The sequence below is a fragment of the Muntiacus reevesi genome, chromosome 1 (assembly GCF_963930625.1).
Source record: "Muntiacus reevesi chromosome 1, mMunRee1.1, whole genome shotgun sequence".
Classification (NCBI taxonomy): domain Eukaryota; kingdom Metazoa; phylum Chordata; class Mammalia; order Artiodactyla; family Cervidae; genus Muntiacus; species Muntiacus reevesi.
Genome location: NC_089249.1, coordinates 259,184,646 through 259,197,241, shown reverse-complemented (window position 1 = coordinate 259,197,241; position 12,596 = coordinate 259,184,646).

The window sequence follows — 12,596 nt, the reverse complement described above, 5'->3', positions numbered from 1 at the left end:
AAAAAATGTTAATAGCAGAAGAGAAAACTTGCTTTAGGTTATTTTTGAAGCCATAAAAGCAGAGGAAAAATAGGCCTGGTGCCCAAGGACAATAGTGTAATTTTGGAGATACAAAAAGCTGAACTCCACATTCTATTTTGCTTCTCTTTTCATCAAGAAGAATCATATTTAGATGGAAAATGAGATGAATATGAATGGGGAAATAAGCTCATTAAACACAAAATGATTCTAAGAGGGTCCTTAGCAGCTCTAAAGGAGTCTACCTAAAGGCTAGAATTAATTCAGCCACAAGATACAAAAAGAACTTTCAAAGGAGAGCAGCAGCAAGATTCCAAGGAATCTTGGAATACAGAGGACCACTGAGAAACTATGGATGTATGTGTGTGACTCGGCTATTTCATAACAGGAGAAAAGTATATTCCATGAGCTGCTTTGATGGACTAGATCGTGAGAAAGAATATTGTCTTGATTTTAAGTCAGACTTTCCTTTTTTGCACATTCACATTTTGGAGGTATCTCCTAACCAAAGACAAAGTATGCTCTCAAGCCACCAGGCCCAAAAGAGATTTTTAATGCCTACAGATGTGTTAGTCACGGCTAGTTACCACATGTTCTTATGTTATTTGCATTTACACATATGGCTAGATTTGTACTCAAATTTGGTTCCTTTTTTGTTATATAAAATATCTTAACTATTTTGACCTATTGGAACAAACAGCTCTGGGGCATGCAGAATATGCATTACAAAGGAACTCAATGATGACTGGTAAGAATGGTCACATTTTCTGGAATAGATCATAGGATTTTCAAAGTTCAAAGAGTTTGGTGTGACTAATCTTTGTGATGTCCTCTGCCCATCAAATATTTCATAATGTCCCACTTGACAACTGAAAAATTTTGGAAAATAAGACTTGAAATCATGGAGAGTTTGATAGATTCATAGCAGAACAAATGTACAAAAAAGAACTGATTAATGAATATATACCCATTGTTAGAGGGATACTCGTTGTGAGATGTAGTACTATGTAGCAAATATTATTTTAATTAGCATTTTTATCAATGACTTGGTATATGATCATTAAGAACAATTATTTATTGAATTCTAACAGCAAAATGCTACTAAAGATCTGAATACACTTTCTAATATTTATCCGGATACACACAGTAAAAGAAGCAAGAGGAAAATAAAACAAAAGGCAACAAATATTTCCTAGGATTCCATTTTTGCAGCTTACCGTGTATTCCTATGCTCCAAGTAACTTTATAGATGTTAAAGTTTAGAAAAATGGAGTCTTAAGTTAGCCCATTCTTTTCTTCCAAGGTTCCCGCCAGTTTTCATTCTGGAGTAAGTAGCTAAAGCTGCTGGAAGGTAAAACACACTGAACGACATTGCTAGTCTTGGCCAGCACAGTCCCCCATGGACTAAAGCTGTAAGCTGGTCATAAAGAGTAGTACTGGGTTATGTTTCCAGACATAGGATTCACTTGCTATGCAAGGAAAGGCTAAGAGACTCTTGGGGAGTTAACATCCTAAAAGAACCCATCAAGTCAACCCTCTCCTCTTCCAGCCAGTTTGAAAAAAAACCTGATGATTCTGTGTACATGTTGTCCTTCTGGATTGCCTGTTGGCTGCTCTGTCATATTTACTAAAGGTGGAAAAGCCAAGGACAACATGTTTTGGAAACTAAATACCTGGTGTTCTGACACACTTTCTGGATCGACCATGATTTAGTTGGGTTCCTCACAAACACTGATCTGTTCACTCAGTGTTTAGAGAGAAAGATGTTTTCTCCTCTCTCATTTTAAAATAGACTAGAATAGATTTTTTTTTCTTTGGACCTTTTGAATGAAGTTGGAAGTTTAGTTCTGCCAAAACACAGGTTGCAAAACACCTCTAAGTGACCAAAACTACTACACCATGCGTGAATCACTGAAGCCTGTGCTTTCAACACTTCGGCAAGGAGCTTTCAAATACCAGTGTCTGTCCTATTCTCCAAGGAATTAGAAACTTGATGCTTTTCTCCCAGCCCTACTTCCACAAACAATGAAAAGAGGGAAAGTGGTAGCATTAACAGAATGAATGCTGAAGATTATCTTTCCCCTCTAAATAGCATATACTATGTGAGGGCTTTAATAATTAATTTAAAGTATTCATAACAGTAATTTCTACCTAGAATTCTCTGATAACATCTCTTTCTTCAATCATAAAGTATAATTTAGGCCAAACCACATGATTGCTTTGGTTTGGATATGAGGTTATATCGCTTTGGTTGTAGAGTTTTCGATGATTCTAGTAATCCTAACAGTACATACAATTTGTGGAGAAAAGCGCCAGGCAGTTGTACCAAATATATGCCATGTAGCACGTCTAGACATCTAAGCAGAACTGTTCTTGTTTTCTATATGAAGGTATTGGCATTCAGAGTAATTACTCATGCAGACTCAAAGCTAGTAAGGATCAGAGTCAAGATTTGAACACATGTTTGTTTGACTCCAGTCTATTATGCCCTCCTCCGTGTTGGGTAAGTCAGTCCCACACTCCTTTTCTTTCGGTTTGCAAAGTTTCGTTATTGTTGAAGTGAGAATATGTAGATCATTATGTAAAGTAATAAATTTTAGATGAGGAAAAGAATATTCCACTTAGGGGTGTTTAGTATATATGATTTTAAACCTTCATTTTACAAAAGTTATGATTATCCCATCTATTTCTTCATAGCATAGATTATTTTCTTAGTCTAAACCTCTACCACATTTTTACCTATATATTTTCTGTCTATGTATATTAAGTCCTGAGTCTTATGTCGTACTTTTTGGTTTGATATTTTGTTATATTTTCTCCTTATTTATTGTGCACTATACATTTTAAAAATTATTTCTCAACTACATACTTACCAACTATAATGTAGTTATCTGTGTCCAAAGATGAGAAAGGAACAAACATAGAAGCATACATATGCATACACTCACACACCCTCAGAGGAAAAGGACATGAAAACCTCATATGAAAAATAAAGCATCCATATATATAATTCTCATAATTTCTAAGAGATTGAAATGTAGTTCTTGGAAAAAAAAGAAAAGGAATCCCAAATATATCATATAAAAGGTTAAAGAAGACCAACAGATAGTTAAAGCAACAGGAACAAAATTGAAGGAAAAATGAAAACCTTAACAGATGACTGCTATGTTAAAACAATAAAAGGTAAACAAGAGATAGCAAAGTTTCATAAAATTATATGAAAATAAAATGGAAAAGAACAAGATATAAAAGTGATTCAAAAAAGATGAAAGGCGGAAAAAAGAATACCAAAGTATATACTGTTTTTCTTAGAAAAAATAACAGGACAAATATAAGAAAAATGTATTTTGACAAGTAATAACCTGAAATCTGCCCATTGAAAAATCAGGAAAAATAAAAATAAATAAGAATGACCCCAAGGTCCCTAGTGGATGTGATTTCTTCTTTCTGCCCTGCAGAGTTTTCTCACATAGGATATATATATGGTTGTTGGCTCTAGTCAGTGATAGCAATAGAAATATTTAAGTCTATTCCATCTTCCCAGAAGTGCAAGTCTGTTGGCTGTATTTTGATCAGTTTCTAAAATGATTTTTCTGCTCAGCATGTTTCTCTTCCTGAAGGAACACAATGATGTTCACTCTGAGTCATCATCTGATTGGCCTCCCTTTCCCATATGCTTCTACCCAAAGGCAAACTCATCAGGTGTTTTTGATAGGGGACATTTTCATAGGTAAACGTGCTCATATTGCCTTTGGCCTACTTACTCTTTTTAATGGAAATCACATTATTACAGCCCTGAAAAGCACTTTGAAATTTCAGAGTAAATAATTTTTGTGACGAGGAAGAAATATATAAATTAGACGGTAGGGGAAAAAATACTCATTGATAAGACCATCTTCAACAATTTTTTCTAAAGCCTAAAAAAACAGGACTGTTCTATTGGTGTGCACAAAATTCTAAGTCAAGGGAAAATGTAAAGCAAAACCTCCCTGACACCAGCAAAAGTCATTTAGACAAAAGAGAGAAACTTTAGAGAGGGCAGGGTGGAGAGAGGGTGCCCCAAATCAGATATCCCCACTTTGCTTCTCCTCCTTCATCCTTCTCCACCTTGCTCGGTGCCTTGCGTACTTGGCCAAGGAACGTAGGTCAACGTGTCCCTTGCTCCCTGGTGTTACACTGGCTTGACTGACAGGAATCCTGACAGCAAGTGGGAGGCAGGCAGTGAAAAGGACGTCAGGGAAGGGGCTTCCTGATACTCCTCCTGTGGAGCCACCTTAGGGTGCTAGGTGCTATATTCCTTAAGAGAAGGTCACCCTTCCTCTCAAGATGGCCTCCCTGAGGTGTCCTCTCAGGACACTCTCTCCTCTTCAGGGTTCCCTCCTCTCTTCAGACCCAGGGGTGGCTCCACCAGGAGCAGCTTATAGGGTTTCAGTCACCCCCTGACAGAACACGTGCTTAAAGTGGTCTTCATTCTACACATGTATCTGAACACTTTTGCTGTTTTATAGATAAGAGTTTTAAGGTTATATCCTCCTCCATATTCCTCTTGACTGTGTTGCTTAATAGGTCAAGACTCTCTTTCAGGGGGAGATTTTGTGTTTGTGTCCACACATGGCCCTATTTCTCCTGTAATCCCTTCCCCTGCCCCTAGTTTTTCTACCCTATAGGAAGTTGTTTCTTCTATCTTATTTCCATTATTCCTTCTTCATTAATTTTTAAGACATATACAAAAACCTTGGCATTCTAATTCCATAAGCCCAATTTAATCTTCCATCTTATTGTTACTTATGTTTCTATACTTAAACTCTTGTTTTAAAGAAATCATTATTGTTTTATACACTTAACATTTTTTAGGAGTTTCCCACGTCTACAATGTTTTTCTTTCTCTTGCTTTCTTGAATCTGAGTCCTTTTTTTATTTCAAATTTTTTCTTTTTTCCTGAACTACATCTCATGGAAGGTTTTGCTGTGAAAAATCCATTAGTAATCTAATCTCCATTTTGATTTGTCTGAAAATGGACTATTTCATTCTTTAGGGAAAATATTCCAAGTTAACATTCTCTTATGCTAGCATTTCGAAGATGTTCTTTCACTCTGTTTTCTATTGCTCTTGAGAAGCCAATCATCAGTATCTTTTTCCTTTACTGATAATGTTTCTTTTCTTTCCAAGTGCTTTGACAATCTGTAGTTTGGTTTGAGTGTTGTGTAGTTTCACAATAATGTGTATAGAGATATATTTTTTAATGTCTCCTTCTTGGGATTTGTTGGGATTCCTGAATCTTTAATATTTCTCTTGAGTTATAAAAACTTTCTAGGCATTTTTCTCTAACATTGGCTTTTGTCATTTTCTCTTTTTAAGAATTCAATTTGGTAGATTTTGATTTTTCTCATTCTACCACCCTCCCTATGTTTAACTCATTTTCATGTTTTCCCTCACTTTCTCTTTGATGCATATCCTGGATGATTTTCTCAGAATTATTTTCCAGTTTACTGTTCCTTGCTATAATTGTATTTAGTCTACTATTTAACCTGTCCATTACACTTTCCTTTTCTTTTCTGCAAGTCCTTTCTTCTAATTTGCTTTCATAGTCACTTAATTTCACTCATTCATTTATACATTTAAAGATAATCACTTTTATTTCTTACATGATACTTCCAAAATTTGAAGTCCTTTGAGCTTTAATTCCTTTACTTATTTCTGCTAATCTGTGGGGTTTGTTTTATTATTTATAATTTAAGTATATGCTCCTAGTTTGGTGATCAATGTCTATAGGAATCATGAGGGTTTAAGCTACAGAGACATTCCTCCAGAGAAGTTTTACATTTGTTTCTTCCAATGACTGTGGAACATTTATAATCATGTTAATTAATTTAGGTTTCCCAGACTGCACAGGTAATCTAAATTTAAAACTGCAAACTCATATAATGTCTGGTCTATAGCTACAGATTCTCAGGGGAGAATTTCTTTTTTTCATTGTAAAGACAAATTAATTTGTTGTCTCCCTTTTGAAAAAAGCATAAATTTTTATTGCCTACCCTATAGTATTCTTAGTTCTAATCCCTCCTTGCACAGGCCTAATGTCTTATTTCTGTCCTGTATGTAGCTGTTAAAATTCATGGCCATGTATTTCTGGAGCTGGTAAATACTTTTAAAGCTGCTTTAGTATTAGAAGAGATTTTTCAGGTACATCTTCATTTTTTGTCCCTGGGAATTAAAAATATACTCATGTTTTTAGTGATGTGAAATTAATATACTGATAAAAATTAAAAAAAAATTTCATTTGCCTATTGCTTAAGTTTTCTTTGCTTTATTTTTAATCATTTTGCACATGTATGATTCATTTTCAACTTTTTCTAATGATTACTCATCTTTAAAAAAGCCAGCTTTTTGCTTTAGTGTAATGTGTGTTCTTGAAAATATGAATGCATCTCCATCCCTGGGAAGTGATTCTGTGAAGATTGAGATGTTTCTCCAACAGAGAGAAGTGGTTCTGGCACAAAGAAGGTTCTCAAGATTATTTGAATAAACAGATGGACAACTCTACACCCCAGGTTTATATTGAGCACATTGTCACTGTATTTCTCTTCTAATCTTCATTCATATTTCTCTTCCTTCAGGATTCAGTTTAGTTCAGTCGCTCAGTCGTGTGCGACTGACTCTTTGTGACCTCATGGACTACAGCACACCAGGCTTCCCTGTCCATCACCAACTCCTGGAGCCTACTCAAACTCATGTCCATCACGTCAGTGATGCCATCCAACCATCTCATCCTCTGTCATCCCTGTCTCCTCCCACCTTCAATCTCTCAGCATCAGGATCTTTTCTAATGAGTCGATTCGTCACATCAGGTGGCCAAAGTATTGGAGTTTCAGCTTCCTTCAGGATTGGCCTTCAAAAGTCCAGCCTTCTTCACAGTAAAATCCCTCATAGGCCAGATGGTTTCCTCTTTGTTCTGTCACTTATCTAGGCTAAGAGGCTAGGGCAGAGGTAATTCCTGGCCATTCTGATCTATTTGAGCTAGCAGTCTACAAGCAGTCTTATTTCCCTTAGACTTTGCCCACAGTCTAGAGCTCTTGTCTCTTTAATTAAAGGATCATTGATTGAGCCTTTCAGGACTGTAACACTGACTTCTAAGGAAATTTGTCTCCTGCTTGATGTCTGAAAAGGTTTGTCTGGGCACTCAGCGCCCTTGTGTTTTCGTTGGTGTAGATTTCTCAGTATTTGGAAGGTTTGCTTTATAATTTGTGGTTTGAGGTTGTGGCTATTTCTCTGTTTTATTAAAAATGGAGAGCTTGTCCCTTCAATTTTTCACTAATTTGTTGTTCACAGTTGGGTTTGAGCAAGGGTGTGAGCTTTACCCATGGTGTCTTCCTCTGTTGGAGTTTAGTCCACCCACATCTATTTCCCTCTTTTTGTCACTGTCACCATCATCTTCTCACATCTAGAAAACTGCACCTTTAAAAAATTTTCAACATCCAACTCAGACTTTTTCTCCACAACCACGCTTATCCCACTGCCTCTGGGGGTTATTAACTTTAAGTTGGGAACAAGAAAATCATCTAGTGCTTTACCCCCCATAATTTGTGTATCACCACATAATATTTCAGTGTTTGAGCTCTGAGACCAGTTATACAAAAATAAATCCATGATTATAGTAATGTCTAACAGACAGCCTCATTGCCTAGATATCTAAGTTAAATTCCTTTACACTATCAACCTATGAGCAATAGAATTTCAACAGATTTGAACAATGTATAATTGTACAAATTTCTTTTGTGACCAATAGAATGTACTTCAAGTTGGCAGGTCTTGTTAGGCATGCTATCTGTATCAACAGAAATTTAACTCAGTCATAGGAATCAAACTCAAATTTGATGCTTTGGAACTGTGGTGTCGGAGAAGGCTCTCGAGAGTCCCTTGGACAGCAAGGAGATCCAACCAGCCCATCCTAAAGGAAATCAATCCTGAATATTAATTGGAAAGACTGATGCTGAAGCTGAAACTCCAATACTTTGGCCATCTGAGGTGAAGAAGTGACTCATTGGAAAAGACCCTGATTCTGGGAAAGATTGCAGGCAGGAGGAGAAGGGGATGACAGAGAATGAGATGGTTGGATGGCATCACTGACTCAATGGACACGAGTTTGAGTAGGCTCCAGGAGTTGGTGATGGACAGCGAAGCCTGGCGTGCTGCAGTCCATGGGAACGCAAAGAGTCGGACACAACTGAACTGAACTATTTCTACCAAAGTGAACCAAACAACCACGGGCTTAATCCTATTCCATAATAATGTGCTCTAAAATCCAATCTGTTTATATTCCCATCTACCTCATTAGGCATAAAACCTCTAAAAACAAATATAATAAAATTCAAAACCAACTATTTTCCACCACATGTATTTCTTTCTCTCCCTTATATGGTAAACCAGAGTATAAAATAAACAAAAAAAAAAAAAAAAGAGAGAGAGAGAGAGGGAGAGAGAATATTTTATATCCAATCGCTTTTCTTTTTTTTTCTTCCAATCGCTTTTCTAAAATTGTTTTTTCCTTTTACCCTATATCTGCAATCACTCTAATACTGTCATTAATTAAAAATCTAGAAGGTTGTTTTTGGTTGCACTGGGTCTTTGTTGCTGTCACGGGTTTTTTCTAATTGCAGCAAGCAGGGGCTACTTTGCATTGAGGTGGTTTCTCCTGTTGCAGCACAGGCTCTACTCATGGGCTTCAGCAGTTGCAGCGCATGGGCTCAGCGTTGTCACATGCCAGCTCCAGAGCACAGGCATGGTAGTTGTAACACAGGGACTTAGTTACTCCGCAGCATCTGGAATCTTCCCAGACCAGGGATCCAACCCAGGTCCCCTGCATTAGCAGGCAGATTCTTACCCACTGTACCACCAGGGAAGTCTTAGAAAGTTTTACTTATTTTTAAGCTTAATCAATTTACATTGGGGAAACACAGAGAACCAAATCTCACCAAAATGTTAACATACTTGCCAGGTGTAGAAGGGAGCTCACGTAGGATCCAGATCCAACGCCTCAGAAATCTTTGATGACATTATCTATTATTTGAAATTGGATTTTCTTCCCTTTCCAGTAATTATCTGGACATTCTGTCACTTTTGTATACAGAATGTACAGTCAGTTCTGCTCTAATGCCTGTTTTGAAAAATGCAAATTTGTTTCAAAGCAATGATATATCAGGAAACAATTTTAGTACAACAGATTTTATGTTTATGTGTAATCTTGAATGCAGGAAACATAGGTGAGCACAGAAAACTGTACTTAGCTTAAAGATGAGAAGAGCAGGAATACAAAAGCACACGTGTGCATATATCTCAGTTCTTAACCATCACCAGCTACTTCAGTTCACTGGGTGTGTTATGAGCCACACCAATGCATCTGGTATTTCTAATAAACATTTAGAAATGGTTATGTCATCCCACTTCTAATAACCCTCCTTCAACCACATCACAGTAATACACAATTGCAACCCCTGCAATGCCCACTTTCGTGTGCAAACCAGTTCTTCGTCAAGGTAAAGTGCCATGTTTAGCATGGTATTTATGTATTTCTTAACCTTTTAACATGGGTAAAATTGTGCTACCAGTTTTATAAGGTTATTATTATTTCAGTCTATTGTTGAGGAAATTTTTGAGTGTTGTGTCCTTAGCCCTTGTAATTTTTTTAATTAAACATTTAACTTTAGAAATAATTGTAGATTCACTTGAGTTGCAAGAAATAATATTAATATATTCAGTGTATCCTTTACCCAATTCATTCCCCCAGTGATAACATCGTGCAAAAGTATAATATCACAACCAAGAGACTGTTATTGAGACAGTCAAGAGAGAGAATGATTTAATCACCGCAGGGATTTTCTCTGCTGCCTTTTATTAATACTACTATTTCCCTCTTGGTCCCCATTCTCATCTTTAACCTCTAGCTACTACTAATCTGTTCTCCACTTCTGTGGTTTTGTCACTTTAAGAATGCTATATAAATGGAATCTACCAAACATCACTTTCTGGGGATTGAGTTTTTCTACTCAGTGTAATTCCCTAGCAATTTATGTTGCATGTATCTGTAGTTTGTTCTTTTTTATTGCTGAGGAACCTCTCATGATACGGATGTACCACGGTTTAACTATTCAGGGTTGAAGAGAATCTGGGTTGTTCCCAGTTTTGAGCTATTACAAATAAAATTGCTATGAATATTCATATAAAGGTTTTTGTGTGAACCTAATTCTTTACTTCTCTGGGCTAAATGCCCAGTAGTACAATTTCTAGGCTGTATGTAAGTTGCATAATTATTAAGAAATTTTCCAACTGTTTCCCAGTTTCTCCACATTGATACCTTGCTAGTGGGTTACAAAGAGTTGGACATGACTGAGCAACTTTCACTTTTTCCCCACATTCTTATTGGAACATGTAATACTGCTATTAAACTGTTAATTATATTTTTTATTTTAGCCATTCTGACAGTTGTGGGATATCTTGTGATTTTAATTTGCATTTCTCTAAGGGCAAATGTTGTTGAATATCTCTTCACGTGTTTATCTACTATCTGTATACCCTCTTCCATGAAATGTTTTTTCATGTTTTTTGTTTATTTCCTAATTCAGTTTACTTGTTTACTTTTTTACTGTTAAAATTTTAAAATTCTTTATATATTCTCGATACTAGTCCTTTGTCAACTAAGTGGATGGCAATTTTTCCTCCTCATCTGTAGCTTGGCCTTCCATGTTCCTAACAGGATCTTTTACAGATCAAACGGTTTTCACTTTGATGAAGTTCAATTCATCAGTTTTGCCTTTTGGGGCACAGGTTTGGTGTCAAAGCTCTATGGCTTCTGTGAAATGATTTTGCCTAGCATGTGGTTTTATGGCATGCACGTGTAACATTATAGCAGAACTGACTGTTCTTGAGAGAAACAGAATGAAGAACTACTAGGGTAGCAAACAACATTTTAAAACAAGCTGTCATTGGCTTAATGATATTATAAAATCTCTATTAAATTCTGAGGTTCCATCTAAAACAATTTGGAAAAACTGACTAAGTCTCGTTCCACACTGCACTTTCATGGGAGGTGTGGCAATTATCTGCTTAGTTTGACAGTATCAATGAAGATGAACTCAGGGGAATAGATCCTCACAACACTGAACTCAGAGATTCATTCTGTTCACAGCAGTGCCCTAAATTTAGCCACTAGTCCCAATCATTAGGAGGAAAATATCTGTCAATGAGCTTAAGTATTAGCATCCTGTTAAAAGATCCTTTATCTCACTGATTTTCAATTAAGCAAGACCTCTATTACAACAAAAAGCTGCATGTTTTCCAGCCAGCCCCTCAGGAAAGATACCATTTTGGCTCTGAAAGCCGTTATGAAAACTTGACCTTTTTACCTCTTCCTGACCAGGGCTTTCCCAGATGCAAATTTAATGGCTTAAACACTGAATGCTATCAGCCTCATAAAGCAGGAAACCTCCTCTCTTCAAAGCAGCCCTCGTAATTTAACCGGTGTGGCTGCCACTGTGCAGCGGGCTCCAGCCGTGTGCCTGCCAGAGGAGCCGTCGGGGCAGACCTGCCCTTTCTTCAGCTTTCAAGGGTACTGAGAGCTGACCTCGAGTTAGGTCTCTTCCACGTCCAGGAAGGGGAGAGAAGAAAATAAATTATTACATAAAACAAAGACTATATTATTTGGTACATATGTTATGGTTTACCCCCATTTCATCCTCTGAACAAGGGATTGTCTGCCTTCAACTTTTCCAGGCTCTTAAAATCCCTCTTTATAGTCTGTGCAGTCAACTTAATGAGGACCATTCGAGGAGCATAAGTGAAATGATGTCATTTGGTCTCTCTCTTTTTCCTTCTGGGTCTCTAACTGCAGGGTTTGATCCACCCTGAGTGGGACACAATATGCACACAGTCTCAGAATTATTAAGGTGAAAGCTCTGACCTGCTTCAGTGTACCAAACTAATTCCTGCTGCTTCTACCATCCGAGACTATTCTGGATTCACCCAGAATTTATTGAGCACCTGTGTGCCAGGCGTTATGCTAGACGTTTTTATTTCACATGCATTCGTTTTTCTCTCACGACAAACTGCGGTGCTAGCTTACACAGTGCTGGAAGGTTAGTATTAGACTTGCCTCGTTATATTACACCCAGTGGAGTGCTAGAGGCAGGCTGTGCTGGCTTGTGAGAACTGATTGTTAAATTCTCAAGAATTTTGCGAGCACTTATTCATTATAGTCATTATTTAAAAGTCATAATGCAGAGGCTTACAATTAAATAAATTATATTCAAAGCAAAGTTAATGAATACTCAAAATTCACCACTTCCTAATTATATGACTACATTTTATTAATGTCTATGCCCTTCAGGTTATAACTATTGATTCTGCATGATAAAAATACTATAATAACGGTGTGATCCTGAATGTCTCTTCCCAACTCCACCTTCAGTGAAGTTACATTGGTGGCTTCAAACTGGCACTCATGGGAGTATTTATACCATGGAAATGAACAAATGTTAGAAATCAGAGTTTATGCCCTCTCAAGAGCTAGTTGCTGATACTCAGCA